At 39.2% G+C, this 13,010-nt stretch overlaps 1 protein-coding gene across 5 annotated transcripts in view; it reads left to right on the forward strand.

Moving 5' to 3' along the window:
• The window catches only part of IQCM (IQ motif containing M), a 605,776-nt gene that overhangs the window by 362,501 nt on the left and 230,265 nt on the right, over positions 1-13,010 (forward strand). The window lies entirely within an intron of this gene.

Genomic DNA, 13,010 nt, shown 5'->3' on the forward strand with positions numbered 1-13,010 from the left:
CAGCAGTTTGGTGTGTGTGTGTGTGTTTGTATATAAAATATAGCCACACCCATGGCATGTGGAAGTCCCCCGGCTAGGGATCAAATCAGAGCTGCAGCTGAGGTCTGTGCCACAGCCATGGCAGCACAGGATCCAAGCCACAACTGCGACTTATGCCGTAGCTTGTGGCAACACCGGATCCTTAACCCACTGAGTGAGGTCAGGGATTGAACCTGCATCCTCCCAGAGTCAGGTTTATGGATTTTTGTTGTTCATAGTTTAATGCATAAGGTACATAATATCTTCAATTTTCCATACAATGTAAGAAACTAGGCAAATTTTTTGTTATTGAAAAAGAATCCAGTGTATGTATAAAGTATAATTTTCTTAACCAATCTCCCATTACTGGACACTTATGTCATTTCCCATATATTGTTATGTTGGGGATCCCAAAGACCACACCCAGGTTCAGTCATTTGCTTGGAGGACTATGGGACTCATATATATCATATCCACAGCTAAGGCTTATTAAAGTGAAAGGATGCAAAGAAAAATCAGCAAAGGGAAAAGGCAGACAAGGTAAAGTCCAGAAGAGACCAGCAGCAAGCTTGCTAGAGTCCTCTTCTAATGGACTCTCATGAATGCCATTAATTCCTCCAGCAATGAGCCAGATAAGTGTGAAGGGTTGTGTATAATTACGGAAACTCATTAGAGCCTCAGCACCCAAGGTTTTTCACTAGGGCATAGTCATATATGCATCCTCTGCTTAGCATGTGCCAACATTCCAGAGTTCCGGAAGGAAAGCAAGTGTTCTGCATACATGATACTCTTTGCATAGTTGAGGCATAGTGACATGGCCTTATCTCCTGGGGCAAGTTTTACACCAGAGTAGGGAACTGTTTACCCACCAAGTGCTTAGATGTTAGGTCAGGGTCAGCCTTACAAGTATCATTTTCTAAGACTAGCAGTCAGGTTTGCTATGTTAACTCTTCTCTGCACCATTATTATAAATGATGCTATAATAACCATCTTTGTTAAGGAATATTTTTCAGATTATTTCCTTATAAAGAGATTATTTCCTTATAACAAGATTTCCTTATAAAAAGATTAGAAGTTGATATTACAACATAAACATGAGCTTTAAAAGACATCTCTTACTCATAAATTACTTTTCCAGAAGTCTTTTCAGATTTTCATGTTCACCAAGCATATATGAGTGTGGGCACCAAAACATTGACTCAAATAGATAAGATCCATATGGTCCAAACAGCAGTATATAATAAACCTGAAAGAATTTTTAAAAAATATGGAGTTCACATTGTGGCTCAGAGGGTTAAGGACCTTACTAGTATCCATGAGGATGCAGATTTGATCTCTGGCGTTGCCGCAAGATGTGGTGTAGGTCGCAGACACGGCTTGGATCCTGCATTTCTCTGGCTGTGGTGGAGGCTGTCAGCTGCACTTCTGATTTGACCCCTCACCCGGGAACTTCCATATGCTGCAAGAAAGCCCCTAAAAAGAAAGAAAAATAGAGTTATATGAGATGAACAAGACTAGTTAATCATTGCCTCTATTTGTGGGGGGTAAGGGACATTAAGAACCCTGTCATTAAGTTATCACCTAATATGCATTATTCTCCTGGCCCTTGGTCTTTTTTGGCCTAGAAACCTGTGACATCATTGTCATCTGTAAAACACACACCATCCCGTTCATTTTGACAGTTACTCATTTTAAACTCACAGCACCTATCCTGTACCAGGCATTGCAGTTGTGTGGAGGATGAAAGAATGCAGCAGCACAGTCCCTTCCCTCTTGGTGTTTGCAATCTGATGCCAGCATGAGCTGCATTTGTCAGAGTACGTCTTGGAAAAGGTGACAGGGGCGCTGCCAAAGAGGCAATTTCAGATGGCTGGCCTGGCTTTGCAGGAGTAAACATGTGACAGACCTGGTACCTGAGTGCCTGCATCAGTTAATCAAGAGTCCTTAGTTTCTATGCCTGAGATCAAAGTTTTCCAAAGCTATGAGGACACAGCAGAGTCCCTCTTACTTCCTGGGAAGGGAATAAGAGTTTGGACTCTAAAGAAGTCATGGTTCCCCTATGTCCCACCCTGCTCCCAAAATATGTTACGGGGGGGTGGGGTGTGTGATATTAAAGAAAGCATTTATTTTTTTGTATGCGTGCTTGTTAAAAGAAATTTTCTCCTTTACAAGTACAAAATGCCCTTGTTAGAAAAAAAGGAAAATTTAGTCTCAGTCTAATGCCTCCCTAACAGTGAACCCATCCCTGTAGTTTGTGATACTTTCTCTAGACTTTGCTTTTGTTCATAGCTTTTGACATAATTTTTGCTTATTTTTACCTAAAATTCTGTGACCGTGTTTTTTTTTTTTCCTTCTAAAATCGCCATTAGTTGAAATAAATTGCAGAAAATTTGGAAAATACAGAACACTAACACACACAAATGACAGTCCTTTAAGTGTTCCACCACCCAAAGATACTCACAGTTAAATTCTGGTGTATTTCCTACAGTCTGTTTTCCAAGTATATTTTTCCCCCTTAGTTAAACAGTAGAGCACAATCAGAACAATCAGAGGGTGTTCCTATGATATAAAGAGAAACTTCATAACGGGTGATAAGGTGATACGGTGACTCAGGTGATTCAGTTTGAACTTTGAAAAGGAGAAAAAGTCTTTATCTTAGTTCTGTGAAACTGAAAATAGCTTTATGTTGTTCTTTGTTATTCTTGTCTTGTGTACTGAGTCTCTGGGTACATGTTGCAAACGCTCAGCCATTGGAAGTGCATGACAGAACAACATTGGTTATTGGTTATAGAGCAAGATTCCATTTCAAAGAACATTTCATTTGAACTGTGTGAATGAGTTCAAGATTATACCCTAGGAAACAAACCATTTGCTTCCTGGGAAAGTAGAGTAAGCAGAAAAGGAAGTATAAGGTGAAGCCTGGCAAGACCAAGCTTTACATCAGAGGTATTGCATCCATTAACTACAAGTGATCCTATTAGAATTGAACACGCTGGTTATGGGAAGAACAGCTGGTACTCACACCATGATTTCTGAATTCTTTTATCCTTGATTTTGATTCATGTCTTGGTCTTCAGATAAGTGTTTATTTAAACCAGAATGTATATTTTCTGGAGTTTCTGTCATGGCTTAGTGGTAATGAACCCTGCTAGAATCCATGAGGGTGTGGGTTTGATCCCTGGCCTCACTCAGTGAGTTAAGGATCCGGAGTTGCCATGAGCTGTGGTATAGATTGAAGATGCAGCTCGGATCTTGCATTGCTGTGGCTGCAGCGTAGGCTGACAGCTGCAGCTCCAATTTGACCCCTAGCCTGGGAACTTCCATATGCTGCAGGTGCAGCCCTAAAAAGCAAAAAAAAAAAAAAAAGCATGTTTTCCTGAGCATATGTTTAGGGCATTGGTATACTTGAGAATGATTTTTTTCATTAGCCTTTATACATTGCAAACAGTTTGGTTATAACATTTTTGTTTCACAACTTTTCTTTCTCCTGGAAACTGTGTTGGTGATACTCTCTTTTTTATGGGTTCTTTTGCTGTTTCACAGAAGGAATTTGGAAACACCCTGAGTTTTGCACCCTTTAGATTTTTTTCTTTAAAAATATGCATGAATTTTTCTTTCTTCTTGTAAGTTAAAATTTTCTATGTTCCTTTAATTTTGCAGAATATACTTGCATACAAATCCCTTTTAATTAACTTTTCCTAAAACACAATAAGTCCCAGTACTCAGAAGATGCAAGTCTTTTTTTCAGCTAAGGAAGTTATTATACAATTGTGTTTTTTTTCCCCCCACTTCTGATTGCTCTGTTTTCATCTTTGATCAAGTGTATGATTCCTTTCATGGATATTTATTTTTTGTCCTCTTTAATCTATAATATTCTCTGTCAATTTTCATCGCTGGCTACTTTTCTTCTGCATTTTCGGAGTGCTTGCCAAATCCAGTTATTTGATATGCTGTACTGTCTTGTACACTCCCACTAAGTCTGAAATACATTTTAACTCTGTTATTACATTTTTGATTTCCTCGTACCTCTGGCCTTTTTAAAAAACACTTACTCCATTTTCATTTACCTTACAAATATTATTTTTAAGTTTTAGTTTATTTTTTCCTTGTTACTTTTGACTTCCATTTTTATAATTGAAGTACAGTTCTATTATTATATTAGTTTTGGGGGTACAACACAGTGATTCAGTATTTATTTATTTATTTATTTATTTATTGCTTTTTAAGGCTGCACCTATGGCATACAGAGATTCTCAGGCAAGGGGTTGAATCGGAGGTACAGCAGCCTGCCTACACCACAGCCACAGCAATGCTAGATCTGAGCCTCATCTGAGATGTACACCACAGCTCACGGCAACACCAGATCCCTGACCCACTGAGTGAAGCCAGGGATCGAACCCGCATCCTCATGGATACTTGTCACCGTTGGTCCCACTGTGCCACAATAGGAACTCCCAGTGATTCAGTATTTTTATAGATTTTACTACATTTAAAGTTCTTGTAAAGTATTGACTGTATTCTTGTACAATATATCCTTGTAGCCTATTTATTCTCTCTGTATATAGTAGTTTCTGCTTCTTATTCCCCTTCTCCTAGCCTGCCCCTCCACATTCCCCTCTCCCATTGGTAACCACTAATTTCATCTCTATCTCTGAGTCTGTTTCTATTTTGTTATATTCATTCATTTGTTTTATTTTTTTAAATTCCACATTTAAGTGTAACAGTCTTTGTCTGTCTGATTTATTTCACTAATCATGATATCCTCTAGGTCCATCCACATTGTTGCAATGGTAGAACTTTATTCTTTTATAAAGCTGAGTAATAATAGTCCATTGTGTGTGTGTGTGTGTGTTTGTGTGTATATATACCATATCTTCTTTATCTATTCATATGTTGATGGATATTTAGGTTTCTGTCATATTTTGGCTATTATAAATAATTCTGCTGTGAACATTGGGGTGCATGTATCTTTTCAAATTAGTGTTTTCATTTTCTTCAGATGTACTTTCTTACACGACATACAAAAATAAAATCCAAATGGATTAAACACTGAAATGTAAGACTAGAAATCATAAAACTCCTAGAAGAAAACGTAGGAAAACCACTCTTTGATATAAAGCTTAGTGATGTTTTTTTGGACCTGTTTCCTAAGGCAAAGGATACGAAAGCAAAATAAACAAATGAGACCTAATTAAACTTAAAACCTTTTGCACAGCAAAGGCCCATGGATAAATGGAAAAAACAACCTACTGAAATGGGAGAAATATTAGCAAATGATATGATTAATAAGGGGTTAATGCTCAAAATATATGAACAACTCATATAAGTCAATATCAAAAAGTCAAACAATCAGATTAAAAATGGGCAGAAGATCTGAATAAACATTATTACACAGGAGATATACAGATGGCTAACAGGCCCATGAAAAGATAGTCCCGACATCACTAACCATCAGGGGCATGCAGATCAAAATCACAATGAGATATCACATCGTACTTGTTAGAATGACTAACATCAAAAACTCCACAAATATCAGTGTTGGTAAGGATGCTGAGAAGAGGGAATCCTTGTAATATAAATTTGGTGCGGCCACCATGGAAACTGTATGGAAGTTCCTAAAAAGAATTAATAGTAAAACTACTATATGATCCAGCAATTCCACTCCTTGGTTATAACCCAAGAAAATGAAAACACTAATTCAAAAAGATACATGCACCCTCATGTTTTGGCCTCTATTCTGCAGAATTGGCTTGTTATATTATAATGAGAATGCCAACAATTTTCTAATTTTTTTTTTTCCGAGTCTAGTGGGATATTTTACTGGATTTTCAGAATTGCAGACTGCATTTGTTTCTCATGGCTCATGTAACAATTTACAAGAACTTGCTAGCTTAAACCAATATAGATGTATTCTCTTTAATTTCTAGAGGCCAGAAATTCAAAATTAATTTCACTGGACCAAGTTAAGATGTCCACAGAACTGATTCCTCCTTAGGGCTCTAAGGAAGGATCTGTTTCTTTTTGTCTTTTCTAGATTCTGAAGGATGCTTGCATTTCTTGGCTTAGGACCTCTTCCTTCCTCAAATCATCCAGTCTCTTGCTTCTGTTGTCACATATCGTTCTCCTCTTCCAATCACATCCCCTCGGTTTCCTTCTTAGAAGGACTGTTGAGTATAGGGTCCACCAGGATAATCCAAGATACCCTTTCCCTCTCAGGATTCTTAGTTTAATCATACCCACAGAGTCCCTCTGGTCATATGCGCTAATATTTACAGGTTCCAGGGCGTAGGACATAATGTCCTGGGGGCCATTGTTCAGTCTACCACATTGTTCACTTGTGTCACGGTCATGTGGGCTTCAAATTCAAAGTGACCTGGGTTCACCCAGCCACTTGCCAATTGTCTAAATTTGGGCAAGTGACTTAATTTGTTTTCTTCTTTGTTAGACTGGGATAAACTCAGCACCCACCTCATAGGATAATGTTGAAGAGTAGGTCAAGTAATGTAAAGTATTTAGCAAACTAGGTCCTCACTGCATGTTAACTAGCATTACTCTGATGGATGTAGGCCCCCAGTGTAAGAAGAAATAGATCGATGCAATGTCAGTGATTACAAACAGAGCCCACAGTGCATTTTTCTCTACTCTGTTCCATGTTCACTTGGGTGTGGGGGCCACTTTTTCTAATTCCATAATGGATGGGCAGGTGTCAGTGCCCTCTTCTCTGCTTAATTCCTGGGAACTGGAAGTTTGGCTGTCAGATTGGGACCTTTGTTATTTTTAGCTATTACAGTCCCCATTCTACATTGTTATCAAGACCTGCTTGTCCCGCCCCTTGCACAGACATTTCTCCTTAAAATAGGACTGAATCACATCCTGGTCCTACCATCAGGGTCACTCCCTGCCTGTTTGTTTTCTTAGCGTCCTAGTGTCCGAGTGGATTGTGATAGATGAGGATAAATGGAGAGGGAAGTGGTTCTCCAAAAGCAGTGCCCACATTTTAGAGAAATGAGTTTTGTTCTGTTATCTTTATTTTTTCTCAGGAGGCATTAAGCCCCTTTCTAATGGCTCTCAGATGGACTAGGAGAAGTTTATTATTATGTAAAGATCACTGATGGCTTTCCTCAATTCACTTCCATCATTCTAATTAATGAAAATTATTTTTCCTGACTATAAATGGGTGAATGGTTAAGCATAGTTTTTTTTGTGTGTGTGACTTTGAGATTTTCACCTTTTAAAAAAATCATTAGAGTATTTTAATGGGGTTATAAATGGGGCTGCCTCAGAGCCGAAGGTAACAAGCTGTGTAAGATTGAACCAGAAATCATAATTTTTTCTGAACATTTTTTATTTACTATGAGCTTAGAAGTATCTGCCAAACTTGTTGAAATACTTGGCAATTCAGAAAGATATTATGCAACATTGATGCCACTGTTCTGTAATATTATATCCTCATCATAATGAAGTTCCCACCTTAAGATTATCCACTCTCAGGGTTTGGTCTGTATTTTCAGACAACTATTTCCATTAGATGGCCAAGAACAATCAATCAATCAAAGCTATATTTTATTTGCTATCCCTCAGCACACGCTTAAATAAAATTGTTAGGGATTTCCCATTGTGGCGCAGCAGAAACAACTCCAGCTGGTGTCCATGAGGTTGCGAGTTTGATCCCTGGCCTCACTCAATGGGTTGGAGATCCAGCGTTGCTGTGAGCTGTGGTGTAGGCCAGCAGCTGTAGCTCCAGTTTGATCCCTAGCCTGGGAACTTACACATGCTGAGGGTGCAGCCCTAAAAAGCAAAAAAAAAAAAAAAAAAAAAAAAATTAAACAGAACCTATCACAAAAGTAGTTTATTTTTTAAATGTTTTATAACATGAGTGGAACTATGAATATTAACTGCTATTCAGTAGATACATTTGTTAGTTTGTTGAATCCTTATTTTTATTGAATCCTTTTGGAATCAGTTCATTATAAACAGAAGAAGGTAAATAGTTTAAGTAATTTGGAGTACATCTTATTCATATTTTTGGGCTGTGCCTGAGGCATGCCGAAGTTCCCGGTCCAGGGACCGAACCCATGCCACAGCTGTAACCAGAGCCACAGCAATGACAACGCCAGATCCTTAATCCACTGAGCCATGCAGAAACTCCTTTTGTGACTATATTAACAATATAAATTTATCTAAGTGGACATTTCAGTCATTGATTCTAAAATTTGAACTAATACAAGAGATGGAATTCAGCTGCTCAAGCAAGCTTCTGGGGTTTGATTATTCAAGTGATTAAGATGCTATTTGTCAACTCTGGTTTACCACCCCTTTTAATTATATAGATAATCAAACTAAGAACTGCTAATTCTGTCTCCTCACTATTAATTGATTATAATTACCTACAGATTAAAACTGCATGTGCAATTAACTGAAAGAATTAATTGATACCAGGGAATTGATAAAAGGGAAACAGAATGAGTTTGGCATAAAAGAGGCTCTAGGGACACAAGACCACTGAACTCAGCAGTGTCTTGGGCTCTGTCACATCCTCATAAAGACATATCGCACTTGGATCTGGACTTCTTTGGCCCTGCTGGAGGCAGTGGCATAGATCTTTCTTTCCTTCTTTTCTTTTCTTTTCTTTTCTTTTCTTTCTTTCTTTCTTTCTTTCTTTCTTTCTTTCTTTCTTTCTTTCTTTCTTTCTTTCTTTCTTTCTTTCTTTCCTTCCTTCCTTCCTTCCTTCCTTCCTTCCTTCCTTCCTTCCTTCCTTCCCTCCCTCCCTTCCTTTCTTTCTTTTTTTCTTTTCTTTGCTTTTTAGGGCCACAGCTGTGGCATATGGAAGTTCCCAGGTTAGGGGTCGAATTGGAGCTATAGATGCTGGCCTACACCATAACCACAGCAACGTGGGATCTGAGTCTCATCTGCGATCTACACCACAGCTCATGGCCACACTGGATCCTTAACCCGCTTAGCAAGGCCAGGGATTGAAACTGCGTCTTCATGGGTACTAGTTGGGTTCATTTCCACTGAGCCACCATGGGAACTCTGCTTGATTATTTCTTACAAACATTTGGTTTCTTAGTTGACTGAAATAATGTATTTGAAAAGTTTGAACACCTATTGTCTTAGGGTTTTTTTGCTGATTTTCAAACAGCTTGGACAAATATATTGATTTGTAGTATGGAGGAAATGCTGTCTGTATTACAGAGTCATGGGAAAGTGGTGAATGTCTTAACTAGCTGAATATTTTTCTTTCTTCCTCTTTTACTTCATTCTTTCCTCATTCTCTTGGCAATATCACAGGATACAATCTTATCTATTTTCTGTGAGTCATCTAAGTAATTTAAGGTTCTAAAATAATTATGTTTATTAGATTTTATAAATATCTCTCACCTGTGTTGGTTCGTTGTTAACTGCATAAATTTGAATGAAAATGGGAAGTGAAATAAAAAGCTACCCCCAACTGATAGGTGTATAAAAACTATTACCAAGAACTGTAAACATCAAGATGAACATCAAGAGAGGGAAGAGGACCTGGTAAAAAATATTAGATCCAGAAAAAAAGTAGAATTTAAAAAATCCCTTTTTTAGAGACTCTTCTTTTTTTTTTTTTTTTTTTTTTTTTTTTTTTGTCTTTTTGCCATTTCTTGGGCCGCTTCCGCGGCATATGGAGGTTCCCAGGCTAGGGGTCTAATTGGAGCTGTAGTCGCCAGCCTACACCAGAGCCACAGCAACGCAGGATCTGAGCTGCGTCTGCGACCTACACCACAGCTCACGGCAATGCCGGATCCTTAACCCACTGAGCAAGGCCAGCGACCGGACCCACAACCTCACGGTTCTTAGTTGGATTCGTTAACCACTGAACCATGATGGGAACTCTAAGACTCTTCCTTTTTTTCAGATGTTTATGTCAGTTGCATTGCATAGGGGTCTTTCCCTCTTAACAGTTTGCTAAGGGGTCTTTTACTCAAGGCCAGGTCAGTCCAAGAGCATATCCTAAATGTATGTGCTTGGGACCCAGCACTATATTCAGTATTATGGAGATAACAAAGCAAGGGAAAGACTTTCAAGTCTAGATAGGGAGAGGAGCAGTGAAGAAGACAACAGAATAACATGAGCTAGAGGTATACCAGAAGGTTTTCAAGGAGTCTAAGTATTGAAGGAATGCAAGGACAGGAAGACATCACTGTGGGTATTTAACAGTTTTTTTTATGTTCAAAGTTAACTGCTATTTAGCCAATAATTCCGTATTAATCTGATGGGACTATTTTGGTTTCTTTCCAAATTTTGCTATTGCATTTTCCCCAGATTTGTTTTATTTTAGAATATTTTATTCTGTCTAGCCGGGCTGATAAACTGGGAGTACTGACAAGGTTTCTTATTTTTTTCACTTATCAGTGTCCAGCCTACTCTCTCTCACACATACACACATATGTGTGTACACACACACACACACACACACCCCCTGAAATTCAGGCATTCTGTGTGGCAGTATGCGTGAAGCTTGTTGGCTCCATAAAGGGCTTGTGAAGATTTAGGCTGATGTATGACTTTGGTCTTCTATAAACTATCAGCTTGTAACTTTCGACTGACTTTGTGGAATAAATTGGAATTTGTTGCATGTCACCTTCTCTGCCTGGCTTCTGAGAAGGAGTCATTAGCATAGATCAGTGTGTGAATGATTGCCTTGAGGATTTTAGTGGAGGCTTTACTGCTTCCTGAAGTGGAAAAGTTATAGCTATATTTTCTAGTGTTATCCCTACATATTGGAGAAGATAATGTATGGGCCGTCTGGATTCATGAGTCTGTTTTGTGAGTAAACAAGATAAAATATTTGAAATATTTGAAATGCTCTGGAATCTCTTGGGGAAAAAAAAAAAAAAAGCCAAATAGTGTTTAGTTTCATTTGGGGTTGCGCTTTTCAGGGATCAGGGAGATTCCCTTTGGCCTGTGAGGGTTTTTTGTTTTTGTTTTTGTTTTTTTTTTTGTTTTTTTTTTGTCTTTTTGCCATTTCTTGGGCCGCTCCCGTGGCATATGGGAGGTTCCCAGGCTAGGGGTTTAATCGGAGCTGTAGCCACTGGCCTAAGCCAGAGCCACAGCAACGCGGGATCTGAGCTGCGTCTGTGACCTACACCACAGCTCATGGCAACGCCGGATCTTTAACCCACTGAGCAAAGCCAGGGATCTAACCTGCAACCTCATGGTTCCTAGTCGGATTTGCTAACCACTGAGCCACGACGGGAACGCCCTGGCCTGTGAGGTTTAACCTCATGGTGAGACTAATTCTGGTTCACCAGTGTTTACATAACTCCTTTAGTCACATTGCTAATGAACCAGAATCACACAGCACTTCCAGGTAAGGGTTGTCCTTGCCCTGGAAGAGTTTATACATTCATAAAGGAGATTGAAAGGAGACATTCCCTTATCTAACATGGTTGGAACACTTACTGTAGAAGTTCACTAAGGGAAGAGGCTGGGACAGGGATACGTGCTAGTGAATTGACAAATGCTTCAGATTAGTCAAAAAATCTTCATCAGCTACAAGGGTACTTACACATTTTAATGACTCTTATGCTGTCCTTTTACATACCCCGGGTTTATTAAATTGCCCACATAAAGTATGATGTGCCTGGCCTTTCCTTTGCTAACCTTGTCTCAGATACTAGTACTTTCAGATTCTCTGTGATCTCCCTATTAGTGGCATTTTCTGCCATTAAAATGTCAACTGAAAAAAGTGTGAGAGCTGTGAGTTTTATTTGGGGGCAAATTTAGGACTATACCCTGGGAGGCTGCATTTAAGATAGCTCTGAAAAGCCACTCCATAGATGTGGTGGTTGGAGGGTGGACAAGATGTTAATGTATATGTGATTTTGGTGAAGGGGAGGTACATGAGATCAAGCACACATTTTGCAGAAGGTTTTTGCTAGTCTTGTGAAGGTTACTGTTTGGTTTGCCAAGGGAGGAATGCACTAGGCCAAGTTAGTAAAGCAAAAGAGATTTATTAAGGCATCAGCAGGGCACGGGCTGCGTTCAAGATGGTGCCAGCTCTGACTGTGAGGAGGTGCTAGGCTCATAAAGGCTCTGTGGTAGGAATCTGCAGCTGGAGTTCATGGCGGGAACTTGTGGCAGGAATGATGAAGAAGGAGGGGAAGGTCAAGGGAGGGTAGGTGGTCGAGTCCCGTGGCAGAGGGCAGTGAATCCTTGTAGGAGGTTAGTCTATGCAGGCAGTTGTTTCCCACAGGCCATTGTTTCTTGCGGCCCAACTTGAGCATCCAGATTCTGGGAAAGGGTGTCCACAGCAGGTCTCCAAGGTGTGAACAGCCACATTTGGTGAGGGTCTTTCCATCCTCCTGGGAACCTATCAGTTACTGCTAGTCATGAGGCACAGAGGTCACCATGAAGGATTTTAGTGATTTTCTAGATACAAGGAGATGCAGGAATTGGACTCATAAAATCTCCTGAAAATGTCTATCTGAAGATCTGTTCTTCCAGGTTTCCCAGAGCACAGAGTGCCTCACTCCTTTTCTCCACCTTGAACTCCTTTCAGGGGGTGTTGAAGGTCAGCAGCTGCAAGGGCTCGTGATTCAATCCGTGTAGAGGCAGATGCCAAGTGCCAATCTCTGGTTCACCAAAGAAATTCATTTATTCATATTGCATAACAATTGAAATATGTAATTTGTTATATTGCCTCTTCTAGAGATTTTTTTTTTTTCCTTTTTGATGCTGGGCAGAGACTCCTGGGCTGAAATGGAGGAAATACATGTAAAATTAAAATGGGGTAGAATATGTGAATGTGAGTGTGTGTGTGCGTGTAAGTGTATTAATTAGGATGTCTCTGAGGTAATATCACATTTTTATTATTTTATTTTACTACTCTACCTCCCTGTATGTAGGACACTTAACTTATCACCCTATAAATAAATTGAAGCAATGATATCAGAGACTGTATTACTTCTGAGTTTTCTTTAAACTTACATGAAATTAACTGATCCATGGAGGATTCT

This window comes from Sus scrofa, chromosome 8, assembly GCF_054392235.1.
Source record: "Sus scrofa isolate SSC_HxYL_T2T_F1_AM1 chromosome 8, Sscrofa_HxYL_maternal_Yorkshire_Landrace_v2.0, whole genome shotgun sequence".
In the NCBI taxonomy this organism is placed as follows: domain Eukaryota; kingdom Metazoa; phylum Chordata; class Mammalia; order Artiodactyla; family Suidae; genus Sus; species Sus scrofa.